Here is a 17,381-nt window from a genome sequence, read left to right on the forward strand (position 1 = left end):
TGGCCAAAAGCGGTACAAAAGGGGGTGGTGATGGACGGAGCATCTGAATCAATCAAACACTCACACCCAGTCAAAAGATCTGGGTTTAATCCATCACCGTTCTTTAGCCCACTCTGCCACCCCAGTTCAGACATGGCTATATGCAAATTGACTGGGTGTGAGTGTTTGATTCAGATGCTCCGTCCATCACCACCCCCTTTTGTTCCACTGCACCCACTTCCTGTGGGTGAGGTAACACTGGCACTCCGGTGCCCCCGAGTCGTTTAACACTCCTAGTGTCCAGATTCCAAAGGGTTAAGTCCTAGACTGACCGGCAGACTTCCTACCTTCACCTTTTTAACTTTTACGCATCCATTGATTTCAATGTGAACTGCTTCTAACTTTGCGCACTGCAAACCAGATCCCGTGGGCCTCCTAGTTCCTAACTTGCGTTGGTACAGCATAGCCCCAGCGATGCCCTAGGCCTTACTTCCTTTCAACTCGTGGTACTTGTAGGAAGGTGGATACCTGACTATAATTGCCCCCAACTTTTTGCCTGGTGTTTTGCTGGTTTTCCGATTTAGTTGGCCTGGGACCCTGCCAATCAGGACCCCAGGCCTACTGCTCTCTCTCTAAAATGGATTCCATGTACCTTAGGTACATTTCCAATTGGTACTGGGCCACCTTATCAGACCCTGTAACTCAGGGCATAGGTGTACCCAGGGCCTACCAGGGGCTGAAGCATGTATTATGCCACCCCTGGCTGGCCATCTAAATCTGACACAACTGGCTGCACGACAGCTGGGGCAAGGTGGTGTAATCACCCTTTGCTGTAGATATAGTATACCTATATCTAACCCTAAAATGGACACACAGATTCCTATCAGTCACTCCTATGGCAGGCCTTGACAATCCTGAAGGCAGAGTGCTTGGAATCGTGTGAGATGGTGCTCTGGCATGAGCTGAGCCCGTTTGCAGCTTGCGGAACCAAGTCCTAATAGCTGTTCCATGATCACGCATACCATATACTCTTAAGTGCATTATAATCCTTGCGGTTAAATACTATAGTTGGTATCGCTTTATCAAAACATGTCGAGTAAGGTGTCATACGAATTGGAATACTAACCCCTCGCCAATTCTGGCGACGGGGTTAGCATTCCACCCTTCTAGAGGGACACGACATGTATGTAACTGTGAACCCCGGTTAAAGTTAACTCAAGCCTCAGCATCACGAAATGGATGCTGCCACCACAGACACAAGTCTGACCCTCTGCAGCTGGGAGTCCTTCCAGCGAGGGGAGCTTGGACAAAGGGTTTCCTGTCAGGGACGGTGCTAGCACCATCCCAGACAGGGTTTTGTGTATCCTGGGTAGGCAGGGCTTTACAGGAAGGTGACTGCAAGTGGCACCCCGGTGCTCACTACGCATCTGCCGGCTAGAACCAGTTCCAGGGGCACACCAGCCCCTGAGCTGGGGAAAGTCCGGCATGGGAGAGGGGTGTAACCACCCCCCTTCCTGGTCCCACCCCTAGGGCAGGACCTAGTCGCATACCCACCCCTTTCTTTAGGATAAAGGCAGGAGCGGGGACCCTTCCAGATCAGATCATCTTTGAATCAAGAAACTACTTTCCACGAAAGGAACTCTCGACTCTTCTCAAGATTTCTCCCTTGTGACTAAGGAGTTGTCACCCTGCATCCGCAGGCACCATCAAGAACACTGCGGTTTGCTGCACGTCCTTCCTCCGGAATCCGACTGACCAGCTCGACGAGACCCGGCTTCCCTGGCACCTCTGACCTCTACCTACCTCTACAGCTAAGCTGAGAACCGTAGGTGCGACGAGACCTCGAGGGACCGGCCATCATCAGAACTGCAAGACTTCTTTCCAGCACGACCGCCGAGGGATCCTCTGGTGAGTGCTTTGGGGTCCGAGAAGCCCCGACCCTGAGCAGCTCCAGCACCGAAGACCAGCCCCCCAGCATCCACGAGATCTGCGTGGGGCCCTTCTGCTTTTTGGCTGCTCACCGCATTGTCTGGCTACTAGCCCGCTGGCTTGTGGCCTTCCCGACGACGACCGACATCACCACTGCTGGTCTGGTTGCTCCAGACTGGCCCTTGCTCTCTTCCAAAAGAGGAGCACCCCCGACCCTCCTGGTCCACTCCAGACGCCATTTTAGGTCCACCGCGTGGGCTTGAATTTGCCAAGACTTGTTGCCCCAATCCTGGGTCCAGCGACGTCGACAGCATCAACCATCGTGGGACAGCTCGCACCTCCATCCTGGTCGCCGACAACGCCTCCTGGTCCGTGAGACTGCAGAGCCCAGCGTCGCCCACTCACCTGGTCGAGGTGACTCCATCCGGTACCATCCTGGTGCCCATCTGATCACTGGCTAGTTATTCAGGACTTGGTCCCCTCTGCTTACAGGTGTCTTCCATCTTCGATCCAGGCTGGATCCATCGAACAATCTTCACTGGTCGCCTGCCAGCAACTCCTTCTTTCAGGCTCCTGGTTCGTCAACGAGGAATCCCGACGTCTTTTCAGACCTATGCAGCCGCAGCCCCTGGGCTAGGTAACTTCGGCATTTCGGTGCCCCAGCATAGCCTCACTATCCAAGGGTCCAGATCCACCTTTGTTTTCAACCTACCTTATCGGGTTCGCCCGAGAACACTAACTTTGCTTTTACTAGCCTCCATAGACTTTGTCCCGCATCCTGCGTGAGAGTGCACACTCTGCACCCGAGTCCCCTAGGCCTCCTACTAGTAATCTGAAGGTTCAGTAACGTAGTCCTAGCGATTCCAAAATCTATTAGTCCAGTACTTACCTGCTAGTAATTTCGCATTCCACTTCCATAGTATATGGTTTTTCGTGCCCCTCGGGCATTCGTGTAAATTGTGCAACTTGAAGTATTTTCGTAAGAGTTTTGTTGTGTGCTTAGTACCCTGTCCTCATAAAGAGTACAGGGCTGTTGTGATCTAAATAAATACACTGTTTATTTTCATAACACTTGTGTGGTGTCCTCTCACTTGGTGTTCAAGGGGTATATGTGATGGTATAACAGCTGGCTTAACACGCCCTCTAGAGTTTAGCCCGAAGACTGCTCGTATCCATGCTACTAGGATAGCTGGTCTATAAGGTTGACTTACAACCAATCACCATAAGGGTTGTTTGGACTGATACATAGTGATCACTAGAATAGTGAACACTGAATATCAGGCCAACTTCTCACAGTACTTATACCACTTCTTTAGTATATGGTTTTAGGGGCCACCCGGGCCTATCCATATTTGTGCCACTTTTGTATACTTATCAAGTGAATTGTTTTAACGTGTTTGCTTCTGTGCTCATAAAGAGTTCAGGGGACTATTTGTAGTAATAAATACATATATATTTTGGATATATATCCTGTGTGGTGTCCTTTCACTTGGTGTTCAAGGGGGTTACATATGGTAATACTGCTGGCTTCACATGCCAAAAGAGTTTAGCCTAAGACTGCTTTGTCCACGCTACCACTAGGATAGCTGGTCTATAAGGTTGACTTACAACCAATCACCATAAGGGTTGTTTGGACTGATACAAGGTGGTCACTAGAACTAGTGAACATCATATATCAGGCCAACTTCTCACACCTGGTGTCCTTGGTCAGCGTCACTCCCCGGAAACGGACATTATGGCGGCGGGAGCGGTTCTCCAAGTCCTCCACGTGTGACTGTAGATCCACCTGCTGATCGTGAATCCGGACTATCTCCTGACGGAGCGCCTCCATCTCCATGTCCCTGGTATCACCCTTCATCTCCAGGTCCGGCACTCGTTCCCCTATGCCGTCTACATCTCTGCGAACGTCCTTGAGTTCCTCCGCGAACTCTTTTTGCAGGGCTTGTATGTCTCTCCGCAGAGTAGTGAAGAACGACTCCAGGAACGCTTTAGTGATCGGTTCCGAGCCTCCCTCCTGTTCCAACTTTGTCGGTGTCGCGGTGGCTGCCATGTCCTTGGCCTGTCGAGGCGTCTGGGCCTTAGCGAAACGGTTCTTGACTGTTTTTTTTCCTTCTTCGTCCCCGCGGTGGACATCCGTAATTCCATCGGCCCCAGTCTCCACCAAGGCCGTACTCACTGCCCGGAGCTCACCGGGTGCTGCGGGCCTCCTCCTGTGCCCCTCCTGTCGCAGTCTCTCTGCGGGCTCCACGGGCGCTCAGCCGCAGAGGATGCACTACGGGTCAGGTTGCCGAGGGGGCTAAGCCCGCTTCCCCGCAGGAGCATCAGGGCCAGACGTTGGTTCGCGCTACTCTCTGGACCGTCCCAGAGTGTCTTCTCCACTGCCCAGCTCGACCACCCCACCGGGCCAAGCTTCTCGGCGCAGGTCTGCTCCCTCTAGCTCCTTGACCCAGGTAGCCCGAGGAACGGCAATAACTCCCTGTCCACAGCTCTCACGCGATGGGCTCAGGTCTCCGCTCCCAGACTCTAGTGGTGGGCCATGAGTGTCATGCCATCAGGCGCACGCCGTGTATCCATGCAAACTCCAGGGCGCCGAGGGTCCCGTATGCACTCTACCAGACGCCCTGAGGGCATGTGTCAGTGTTCTATGCTCTCTACTCCCTGTATCTACTGGTGAGCATGGCGCTATCCGGGACAACCCCTGCCTCTGCCCGGGGAGTTCTTGGCCCCACAGTCCTTCTCTGCGCTGGCAGACCGGTTCCTAAAATGGCGGAGGGCGTCCTCTCCCTCATGCGAGGGTCGGCCTCACCTGATGTGCTCGTGTAGCTTGCGGCCGTCCAGGTGCCCTCTGATGTGCGTGATTGGCGCTCGGCTCGTCGGCGCCGAGGCCCGCAGCTCCCCGTCCCGCTGCGGGTCGATGAAAGCCGGGCAGCTCCGTGGCAGCGCGGTCACCGCTGCTGCATCCTCCCACAAAATGGCGGCTCCGACCACGGACTGCGGCCTAACGGCTCCTCACCGGCGTTCCTTGCTTTTGGGGCTGACTCGGGTCCCGTGATGAGGCACAGCTCGCTGGAGCCACCACTCTCCTGGCCCGCTCTGTGTGTAGGTCGGTCACACCACAGCACCTCAGCTGTCCGCCGCCACCCGCCGTCGCAGGTTTTCCGGTTCTGGCCGCGGCCGGGACCTCTGGATGGCCCACTGCAGGATCCACCGGCGGGCACACAGCAGGATCTGTCGATCTGGCCAGCAGACCGCCGGAAAACGGGCCTCCGGGCCTGTGCTGTTGAATGCTGCCGGCGGGAGCTCCGGACAAACACGTCAGATCACGCCGCCATCTTGGCCACGCCCCATACAGGCGATTTTTAAGGAATATTTATAGTTTCTAAAAATCGACACAAAACTTTTCTGATGAAAATCATACAATGGATTCCTACGGAAGGAAATTCAAGTTACTGGTAAGTACGGTTGAAATTTCTTTTCAGGGTCAGTGCTGGGCTAAAAGATGCAGCACTGGGTTCTCTCCTTATAACAGGTGAGTAAATCGGAATTCGTTGTTCGTCTGATCTTAGTTGACTATTTGAAAGTTTCAAAACTCCACACTCTTTCAAGTGAAACCAGTCAATGTTATCCTATGGAAGGAAAGGGAGTTATCGGCTTTTGGGTAAGTACTCGACTAGCAGGGTTAAGGTTCTGGGCATAAACTCAGGGTTCATCCCAGGGTCAGGTAGGTACAGTTGGTACACACTCTGCGGCACAGGGGAAGCCGGTTGCAGAGGTAATTTTGCCCAATGTTATCCAGTGATAGGCAGGGGGCCTTCGGTTGGTGGCTGCTGGCAAGCAGGCCAAGCGGCTGTGGTAGCTGGGCTCCTGGTCACTTGCTCAGGGCAGATGGGGAAGTAGGTTAGGACCAAGGTTACACTGCCAGGGGCACTTGGGCGGCTGGGTGCAGGGTGCTTTTAGCCGTCGGGCGTATAATGTTATTCAATGGAGAGCTTGGAAAGTAAACAAAGGCTGCAGGCTCGGGGACAGAGATTCTTCAGGAGCGACCAACACTTCGAGAGTTAAGTTGGGATCTTGGAGGATAGGTAGGCACCCCGGAGTTGGGCACAGGGGGCTGCGGGGCGCCGGGTGCAGGGGTGTCTATTGACATCAAGAAGTCTTACCCTCTGCTAGTCGCGGTTGGAGGGGTCCCTTGTTCTGAGGCTGCAGACGTCGTCTGGGTCGTCGAGGAGTGTCCTTGGGCACTGGATTCCAGGTCAGAATTGCCAGGGGATGTCCTCAGGGTCTTTGTCCATTCAAGCACAGGCCGTGCTCGGCGGGTGCAAATTGTGCTTGATTCGCGGTTTCTTGCTGGCACCAGGGGTATCTCTGTTTGAGCAGAACCACTGCTCATGGGAGTCCCAGGCTTTAACCCCTTCGCTGCGGCGGCTATTCCGCCGCAGCGCTAAGGGGGTGGGGCACCCGCGCGGCGGCTCCATACTAGTGACTGAACCGCTCCGTCACGGCTCGCGGGCGAGCTGTGCTTGTGACGGGCAGGTTCTGTCATGAACCTGCCCGCCCATTAAAGTGTCAGCGCAGGTGCGAAATCAGCGCTGCGCAGGCGCGGCGAGCCGATCGTGACGGAACCGTTCCGTCACAAGCACAGCTCACCCGTGGCTTGTGACGGAGCGGTTCCCTCACAAGCATGGGAGGGGTTAAGAGGTTCAAGGCAGGCAGGTCCTCTGGGGGTTTCAAGGTTGCTGTCCACAGGAGTTCCGGGATTAAGCAGGAGCAGGTTCAAGGATCAACAGGCCTGTGGGGCTGGGGCCAAGTCAGTTGGTGTCTTACTCTTGTTAGCAGCTGCACGGCAGGTCTTCTTGATCTTCTTTATTGTTTGAAGTTTCACCTGCCCATCCTGGGGAAGGAGACCTAGCACCTCACCCCGGACCTGCATTGTTGCAGGCCCAGAGTAGCGCAGGTGTTCACAGACAACATGACCGCCATGCAACAAACAGGGCGGGTTGAGGTCATGAACCCTATGTCGGGAAGCCCTGCGCCTCTGGACATGGCTGGAACATCAGGGCATTTCCCTGGTGGTTCAACACCTGGCAGGGCAGACTAACTAAGCCGCCGGTGCATGATGGATCACGAATGGCGTCTTCACTCGGAGGTGACGCAAGGTCTCTTTAGCAGTGGGGAGAGCCATGGTAAGATCTATTCGCCACCAATGCGAACTCTCAATATCAGCAGTTCTGCACGTTGGAATTTCCAAGGCGGCACTCGCTCGGTGACGCTGTTCGTCGGAGTTGCAGTCTCTTGTACGCATTTACGCCTTCTGCCCAGAGTGCTGAAGAAAATCATTCTTGTGGCTCTGGACTGGGCTCGAAGAGTTTGGTATTCCAAGCTACTCAGTATCACCTTCGATCCTCCTATCCGACTGCCTCTTTTTGAGGATCTTCTGTTGCAGCAGGGGACGGTCCTTCACCCGAACCTGTGCAGTCGCCACCTCCTTGCGTGGAGATTGAGCGGCAGCAGTTGATTCCCTTAGACTTGCCTCCTGAAGTTTGTGATGTCATTCTGGCAACCAGGCGTCCCTCCACAAAGTTGGTTTACTCCTGCAGGTGGAACAAGTTTGTCGCATGGTGCACAGCAAAGGCTGTGGATCCCCTTTCTGACCCTCTTTCAGAAGTTCTTCTGTTCCTTCTTTCTTTGACCTAGCAGGGTTCTGCTCTGGGCACTGTCAAGGGCTACCTTTCTGCTATTTCAGCCTTTCTTAGGCTTCCTGATCAGCCCTCTCTTTTCAAATCCCCTGTTGTAAATAGATTCCTCAAAGGCATGACTCATCTTTTCCCTCCTATTTCCTTCGCAATGCCACAGTGGGACTTGAACCAGGTTCTCACATATTTAATATGCGCTCCCTTTGAGCCTCTTCACAACTGTCCTCTTCGTCTGTTAACTTTGGAGACTTGCTTTCCTGGTTGTCAGCACCACTGCCAGGAGAGTGAGTGAGCTCCAGGCTCCTTCTTGCAAACCTCATTTTCTTTCTGTCTATCCAGACAAGGTTGTGCTCAGAACATATCCATCCTTTCTGCCAAAGGTTGTCACTGCCTTTCACATTGGGCAGACCATCACTTTGCCCACTTTCTTTCCGCCACCGCATCCTTTCAGGGAGGAAGAGAGGCTCCACCTTCTGGACTCAAAATGTGCACTCTCATTTTACTTGAATTGCACACAACAGTTCTGAGTGAATTGTAGGAAGGTGGATATCTGACTATGGTTGCCCCCAACTTTTTGCCTGGTGTTTTGCTGGTTTTCCGACTTAGTTGACCTGGGACCCTGCTATTCAGGGCCCCAGGCCCACTGCTCTCTCTGTAAAATGGATTCCATGTACCTTAGGTACATATCTAATTGGATACTGAGTCACCTTATCAGCCCCTGTACAGTGTACCTTAGGTACCCAGGGCATAGGTGTACCCAGGGCCTACCAGGGGCTGCAGCATGTATTATGCCACCCCTGGCTGGCCATCCAAATCTGACACAACTGGCTGCACGACAGCTGGGGCAAGGTGGTGTAATCACCCTTTGCTTTAGATATAGTATCCCTATATCTAACCCTAAAATGGACACATATATTCCTATCAGTCACTCCTATGGCAGGCCTTAACAATCCTGAAGGCAGAGTGCTTGGAATTATGTGAGATGGTGCTCTGGCATGAGCTGAGCCCGTTTGCAGCTTGCGGAACCAAGTCCTAATAGCTGTTCCATGATAACGCGTACCATATACTCTTAAGTGCCTTATAATCCTCGCGGTTATTTGCCAACTTTGGTATCGCTTTATCAAAACATGTCGAGTAAGGTGTCATACGAATTGGAATTCTAACCTCTCGCCAATTCTGGCGACGGGGTTAGCATTCCACCCTTCTAGAGGGACATGACATGTATGTAACTGTGAACCCCGGTTAAAGCTTAACACAGCCTCAGCTCCACAAAATGGATGCTGTCACCACAGACACAAGTCTGACCTCCTGCTGCTGGGAGTCCTTCCAGCGAGGAGAGCTTGGACAAAGGGTTTCCTGTTAGGGGCGATGCTAGCACCATCCCAGACAGGGTTTTGTGTATCCCAGGTAGGCAGGGCTGAGAGGAAGGTGACTGCAAGTAGCACCCCGGTGCTCACTGTGCATATGCCGGCTTAAACCAGTTCCAGGGGCACGCCAGCCCCTGAGCTGGGGAAGGTCCGGACAAGGGAGAGGGGTGTAACCACCCCCCTCCTGGTCCCACCCATGGGCAGGACCTAGTCGCGTGCCAGCCCCTTTTTTTTTTTTTTTTTAGAATAAAGGTAGGAGCAGGCCCCCTTCCCAAATTAGATAATTCTGAATCTTGACTACTTTCCACAAAAGGACCCTTGACTATTTCTGAAGACTCTCCCTTGTGGCTAAGGAGTAGCCACCCTGCACCAGCGGGCACCATCTAAGCGCTTGCAGTTTGCTGCACGTCCATCCTCCGGATCAAGACTGCCCACCTCGACGAGACCCGGATTCCCTGGCATCTCTGACCTCTACCTGCATCATCAGCCCAGCTGAGGTTCGTGGGTGTGACGAGACCTGAAGGGACCAGCCATCTTCAAACTGCACGACGCTTATCCAGCACGACCACCGAGGGATCCTCGAGTGAGTGCTTTGGGGTTTGAGAAGCCCTAACCCTGAGCAGCTCCAGCACCGAAGTCCAGCCCCCCAGCATCCACGAGATCTGCTTGGGGCCCTTCTGCTCTTTGCTCCTCACCGCGTTGTCCGGCTGCTGGCTTGTGGCCCTCCTGACGACAAACCACGACGATTGCATCGCTGGTCTAGTTGCTCCAGACTGGCCCTAGCTCCCCTCCAACAGAGGAGCACCCCGGACCCTCCTGGTTCACTCCAGACGCCATCTTGACTCCACCGCGTGGGCTTGCCTTTGCCAAGTCTTGTTGCTCCAATCCTGGTTTCAGCAGCGCCGACAGCAGACACCTTCGTGGGACAGCTCGCCCCTCCATCCTGGTCGCCGACAACGCCTCCTGGTCCGAGAGACAGCAGAGTCCAGCGTCGCCCACTCACCTGGTCGAGGTGACTTCATCCGGTGCCATCCTGGTGCCCACCTAATCACTGGCTAGTGATTAAGAACTGAGTCCCCTCTGCTTTCAGGTCGTCTCCATCACCGATCCAGGCTTGGATCACATCGGTCGCCTGCCAGCAACTTCTTCTTTCAGGCTCCATAGACTGTAATGAGGATTCCCGACGTCTTTTGAACCCTATGCAGCCGCAGCCCCTGGGCAAGGTAACCCGAGCATTTCGGTGCTCCAACGTAGGTTCACTATCTAAGTGTCCAGATCCTTTTTCTTTTCCAGCCTATCTAGTCGGATTCGTCCGATAACTGTAACTTTACGAAATACTAGTATCCATAGACTTTTATCCCGCATCCCGCGTGAGAGTGCACACTCTGCACCCGATCTCCCTAGGCCTCCTGCTCCTAACCTTAGGGTTCAGTAGTGTAGTCCTAGCGATCCTGAAGCCTCTGGATCTAGTTACTTACCTGCTAGTATTTCGCATTCCACTTTTGTAGTATATGGTTTTTCGTGCCCCTCGGGCATTTGTGTAAATTGTGCAACTTTTAGTATTTTCTTAAGAGATTTGTATTGTGCTTAGCTCCCTGACTCATAAAGAGATCAGGGTAGACTTGTTATAAATAAATATTGTGAGAAGTTGGCCTGATATGTAGTGCTCACTATTCTAGTGATCACTGTGTATCATTCCAAACGACCCTTATTGATGAATGGTTGTAAGTCAACCGTAGACCAGCTATCCTAGGAGCATGGACAAGAGCAGTCTTTAGGATAAACTCTAGAGGGCGTGTTAAGCCAGCTGTTATACCATCACATATACCCCTTGAACACCAAGTGAAAGGACACCACATATGTTGTTATGAAAATAAAGTATATTTATTTAGAACACAACAGCCCTGGACTCTTTATGAGGACAGGGCGCTAAGCACAATACAAAGCTCTTATGAAAATACTGAAAGTCGCACAATTTACACAAATGCCAGAGGGGCACGGAAAACCATATACTCTAAAAGTGGAATGCGAAATTACTAGCAGGTAAGTACTACTCTAATAGGCTTTAGGATCGCTAGGACTGGACTACTGAACCTTCAGATTACTAGCAGGAGGCCTAGGGAGATCGGGTGCAGAGTGTACACTCTCACGCGGGATGCGGGACAAAGTCTACGGTTGCTAGATTTCGTAAAGTTAGTGTTATCGGACGAATCCGACTAGGTAGAGCTGAAACGAAAAAGGATCTGGACACTTGGATAGTTAAGCTATGCTGGAGCACCGAAATGCTCAGGTTACCTAGCCCAGGGGCTGCGGATGCATAGGTCTGGAAAGACGTCGGGAATCCTCGTTGCAGTCTGTGAGAAGTTGGCCTGATATGCAGTGCTCACTATTCTAGTGATCACTATGTATCAGTCCAAACAACCCTTATTGATGATTGGTTGTAAGTCAACCGTAGACCAGCTATCCTAGTAGCATGGACAAGAGCAGTCTTTAGGCTAAACTCTAGAGGGCATATTAAGCCAGCTGTTATACCATCACATATACCCCTTTAACACCAAGCGAAAGGACACCACACAAGTGTTATGAAAATAAACAGCGTATTTATTTAGATCACAACAGCCCTGTACTCTTTATGAGGAAAGGGTCCTAAGCACACAACAAAACTCTTACGAAAATACATTAAGTTGCACAATTTACACAAATGCCCGAGGGGCACGAAAAACCATATACTATGGAAGTGGAATTCAAAATTACTAGCAGGTAAGTACTGGACTAATAGGCTTTGGAATCGCTAGGACTACGTTACTGAACTTTCAGATTACTAGTAGGAGGCCTAGGGGACTCGGGAGCAGAGTGTGCACTCTCACGCGGGATGCGGGACAAAGTCTATGGAGGCTAGTAAAAGCAGAGTTAGTGTTCTCGGGCGAACCCGATAAGGTAGGCTGAAAAAGAAAGTGGATCTGGACCCTTGGATAGTGAGGCTATGCTGGGGCACCGAAATGCCGAAGTTACCTAGCCCAGGGGCTGCGGCTGCATAGGTCTGAAAAGACGTCGGGAATCCTCGTTGACGAACCAGGAGCCTGAAAGGAGGAGTTGCTGGCAGGCGACCAGTGAAGATTGTTCGGTGGATCCAAGCCTGGATCGAAGATGGAAGACACCTGTAAGCAGAGGGGACCAAGTCCTGAATCACTAGCCAGTGATCAGATGGGCACCAGGATGGCACCGGATGGAGTCACCTCGACCAGGTGAGTGGGCGACGCTGGGCTCTGCAGTCTCACGGACCAGGAGGCGTTGTCGGCGACCAGGATGGAGGTGCGAGCTGTCCCACAATGGTTGCTGCTGTCGACGTCGCTGGACCCAGGAATGGGGCAACAAGTTTTGGCAAATTCAAGCCCACGCGGTGGACTCAAAATGGCGTCTGGAGTGGACCAGGAGGGTCCGGGGTGCTCCTCTTTTGGAAGGGAGCAAGAGCCAGTCTGGAGCAACCAGACCAGCAGTGGTGTTGTCGTCGGTCGTCGTCGGGAAGGCTAGACAACGCCGTGAGCAGCAAAAAGCAGAAGGGCCCCACGCAGATCTGGTGGATGCTGGAGGGCTGAACTTCGGTGCTGGAGCTGCTCAGGGTTGGGGCTTCTTGGACCCCAAAGCACTCACACGAGGATCCCTCGGCGTCGTGCAGTTCTGATGATGGCCGGTCCCTCGAGGTCTCGTCGCACCTACGGTTCTCAGCTTAGCTGTAGAGGTCAGAGGTGCCAGGGAAGCCGGGTCTCGTCGTGCTGGTCAGTCGGATTCCGGAGGAAGGACGTGCAGCAAACCGCAGTGTTCTTAGATGGTGCCTGCGGGTGCAGGGTGACTACTCCTTAGTCACAAGGGAGAAATCTTGAGAAGAAGTCGAGAGTTCCTTTCGTAGAAAGTAGTTTCTTGATTCAAAGATGATCTAATGTGGAAGGGGGCCCGCTCCTATCTTTATACTAGGAAAAGGGGCTGGCACGTGACTAGGTCCTGCCCATGGGTGGGACCAGGAAGGGGGGTGGTTACACCCCTCTCCCATGCCGGACTTTCCCCAGCTCAGGGGCTGGTGTGCCCCTGGAACTCGTTCTAACCGGCAGATGCATAGTGAGGACCGGGGTGCCACTTGAAGTCACCTTCCTCTAAAGCCCTGCCTACCCAGGATACACAAAACCCTGTCTGGGATGGTGCTAGCACCGCCCCTGACAGGAAACCCTTTGTCCAAGCCTACCTCGTTGGAAGGACTCCCAGCAGCAGGAGGTCAGACTTGTGTCTGTGGTGGCAGCATCCATTTTGTGATGCTGAGGCTTGAGTTAACTTTAACCGGGGTTCACAGTTACATACATGTCGTGTCCCTCTAGAAGGGTGGAATGCTAACCCCTTCGCCAGAATTGGCGAGGGGTTAGTATTCCAATTCGTATGACACCTTACTCGACATGTTTTGATAAAGCGATACCAGAGTTGGCATTTAACCGCGAGGATTATAATGCACTTAAGAGTATATGGTATGCGTTATCATGGAACAGCTATTGGGACTTGGTTCCGCAAGCTGCAAACGGGCTCAGCTCATGCCAGAGCACCATCTCACACGATTCCAAGCACTCTGCCTTCAGGATTGTCAAGGCCTGCCATAGGAGTGACTGATAGGGATACGGGTGTCCATTTTAGGGTTAGATATAGGTATACTATATCTAAAACAAAGGGTGATTACACCACCTTGCCCCAGCTGTCGTGCAGCCAGTTTTGTCAGATTTAGATGGCCAGCCAGGGGTGGCATAATACATGCAGCCCCTGGTAGGCCCTGGGTACACCTATGCCCTGGGTACCTAAGGTGCACTGTACAGGGGCTGATAAGGTGACTCAGTATCCAATTAGATATGTACCTAAGGTACATGGAATCCATTTTACAGAGAGAGCAGTGGGCCTGGGGCCCTGAATAGCAGGGTCCCAGGTCAACTAAGTCGAAAAACCAGAAAAACACCAGGCAAAAAGCGGGGGGCAACCTTAGGAAGTTATCCACCTTCCTACACAGTCTATGGAGCCTGAAAGAAGAAGTTGCTGGCAGGCGACCAGTGATGAAGTTCAAAGTGATCCAAGCCTGGATCGAAGATGGAAGACACCTGTAAGCAGAGGGGACCAAGTTCTGAATCATTAGCCAGTGATCAGATGGGCACCAGGATGGCACCGGATGGAGTCGCCTCGACCAGGTGAGTGGGCGAAGCTGGGCTCTGCAGTCTCACGGACCAGGAGGCGTTGTCGGCGACCAGGATAGAGGTGCGAGCTGTCCCACGATAATATCTACTGTCCACGTCGCTGGGCCCAGGATTGGGGCAACAAGTCTTGGCAAATGCAAGCCCACGCGGTGGACTTAAGATGGCGTTTGGAGTGGACCAGGAGGGTCCGGGGTGCTCCTCTGTTGGAGGGGAGCAAGGGCCAGTCTGGAGCAACCAGACCAGCATTGGAAATGTCGTTGTTCGTCGTCGGGAAGGCCACAAGCCAGCAGGCAAGTAGCCAGACAACGCGGTGAGCAGCAAAGAGCAGAAGGGCCCCACGCAGATCTCGTGGATGCTGGGGGGCTGGACTTCGGTGTTGCAGCTGCTCGGGGTTAGGGCTGCTCACACCCCGAAGCACTCACTCGAGGATCCCTCGGCGGTCGTGCTGGGCAAGCGTCGTGCAGTCCTGAAGATGGCCGGTCCCTCGAGGTCTCGTCACACCCACGAATCTCAGCTGAGCTGACGATGCAGGTAGAGGTCAGAGGTGCCAGGGAAGCCGGTTCTCGTCGAGCTGGGCAGTCTTGATCCGAAGGAGAGACTTACAGCAAACCGCGATGCTTGGATGGTGCCTGCGGGTGCAGGGTGGCTACTCCTTAGCCACAAGGGAGAGTCTTCTGAAAGGTTCAAGAGTTCTTTCGTGGAAAGTCATCAAGATTCGGTATTATCTAATTTGGAAGGGGTCCCCGCTCCCACCTTTATACTAAAGAAAGGGGCTGGTACGGGACTAGGTCCTGCCCATGGGTGGGACCAGGAAGGGGGGTGGTTACACCCCTCTCCCATGCCGGACTTTCCCCAGCTCAGGGGCTGGTGTGCCCCTGGAACCGGTTCAGACTGGCAGATGCATAGTGAGCACCGGGGTGCCACTTGCAGTCACCTTCCTATTCAGCCCTGCCTACCTAGGATACACAAAACCCTGTCTGGGTCGGTGCTAGCACCGCCCCTGACAGGAAACCCTTTGTCCAAGCTCCCCTCGCTGGAAGGACTCCCAGCAGCAGGAGGTCAGACTTGTGTCTGTGGTGGCAGCATCCATTTTGTGATGCTGAGGCTCGAGTTAACTTTAACCGGGGTTCACAGTTACATACATGTCGTGTCCCTCTAGAAGGGTGGAATGCTAGCCCCGTCGCCAGAATTGGCGAGGAGTTAGTATTCCAATTCGTATGACACTTTACTCAACATGTTTTGATAAAGCGATACTAAAGATAGCAAATAACCGCGAGGATTATAATGCACTTAAGAGTATATGGTACGCGTTATCATAGAACAGCTATTAGGACTTGGTTCCGCAAGCTGCAGACGGGCTCAGCTCATGCCAGAGCACCATCTCACATAATTCCAAGCACTCTGCCTTCAGGATTGTTAAGGCCTGCCATAGGAGTGACTGATAGGAATACATGTGTCCATTTTAGAGTTAGATATAGGTATACTATATCTACAGCAAAGGGTGATTACACCACTTTGCCCCAGCTGTCGTGCAGCCAGTTGTGTCAGATTTAGATGGCCAGCCAGGGGTGGCATAATACATGCTGCAGCCCCTGGTAGGCCCTGGGTACACCTATGCCCTGACTTACAGGGTCTGATAAGGTGGCCCAGTACCAATTGGTTAATGCACCTAAGGTACACGGAAACCATTTTACAGAGAGAGCAGTAGGCCTGGGGTCCTGATTGGCAGGGTCCCAGGCCAACTATGTCAAAAACCAGCTAAAACACAGGGCAAAAAGTTGGGGGCAACCATAGTCAGGATCTACCTTCCTACAAATATCCTTTTATTTTCATAACCACTTGTGTGGTGTCCTTTCACTTGGTGTTCAAGGGGTATATGTGATGGTATAAACAGCTGGCTTAACACGCCCTCTAGAGTTTAGCCTAAAGACTGCTCTTGTCCATGCTACTAGGATAGCTGGTCTATAAGGTTGACTTGCAACCAATCATCAATAAGGGTTGTTTGGAATGATACACAGTGATCACTAGAATAGTGAGCACTACATATCAGGCCAACTTCTCACATGAATGACCAGCTCTTTGTTGGCTACATGGCTGCCAAGAAATTTCGGGCCGTACACAAGCGGACTATCTAACGATGGGTCGTCATTTGTATTAAAGCCTGTTATTTCTGGCGAAAAGGAACCACCGGTGGGCCGCGCACCCATTCCACCAGTACGAAGGCTGCCACTACGGCACTGGGACGTGGTGTCACCCGCCAAGACATCTGTGAGGCAGCTACGTGGGCCTCGTTGCACACTTTTACTAAGCACTATTGCCTGGACAGTCCAGTCCGGAGAGACCGCTTCTTTGGCTGTTCTGTTCTCCGGGACTTCCTGTTGTGATCTTGGTTCGCAGACCTACCACCGGGGTTGGTATTGCTGTGGTATCTATTCTAAGGTAAGGAATCTATCACTACGTGTTTCTTTCAGATGAACAAGTTGCTTACCTTCGGTAACGATATATCTGTAAGAGATATTATTTAGTGATAGATTCCTTACCGCCCCACCCATCCTCCCCGTTCTGCGAACTGATTTCTAGGGTTATGGTCATCCCTTTCAGGGCCCTAGTTTGAATTCACCAGTAGTCAGTATCTTGCATGGCTCTGCGTTCCTGTTGCGGAAAGTCGTGTACGGAACTGACGTCAGCGCGCGAGGGCAGCGTCTAAATAGCTACTCTGATGTCATCTCGGCGATCACAGTGCCAAGGACGGATGCGGAGCCGCATGACGCCACCTACCGATGCTCTGGGGTACTTCTGCCGAAAACTTTTCAGATCCAGTCTGACGCCTGGCGGTAATTCTAAGGTAAGGAATCTATCACTAACTAATGTTTCTTACAGATATATCATTACCGAAGGTAAGTAAGTTCTTCATCAAGGCATACCTCCCCCAGTGCTTTAAGTACCCCAAACATAGCTAAAACGTAATCTAAAATGAATCACTGTCTCATTCAAACTGCATTTTAAAGTGATACAAACCTGAAACCGATGAAAATTCATCATCAATTGCACTGCTGTGTAAAGGTGTACTATTGAATGTATATATTTATCTACCTGTACTAAGTCCTGCTTGATTCTAGAAATAATGTACAAGTATACCTTTTTTATACTTACCCAATTTGTCTGGATTCAGTCTCTGATTGTGTGTATCAATC

General features: G+C 52.3%; 1 protein-coding gene across 20 annotated transcripts in view; it reads left to right on the forward strand.

Moving 5' to 3' along the window:
- NCOR1 (nuclear receptor corepressor 1) overlaps positions 1-17,381 on the forward strand; it is a 1,907,529-nt gene that overhangs the window by 1,047,605 nt on the left and 842,543 nt on the right. The window lies entirely within an intron of this gene.

This window comes from Lissotriton vulgaris, chromosome 2_1 (assembly GCF_964263255.1).
Source record: "Lissotriton vulgaris chromosome 2_1, aLisVul1.2, whole genome shotgun sequence".
Lineage (NCBI taxonomy): Eukaryota > Metazoa > Chordata > Amphibia > Caudata > Salamandridae > Lissotriton > Lissotriton vulgaris.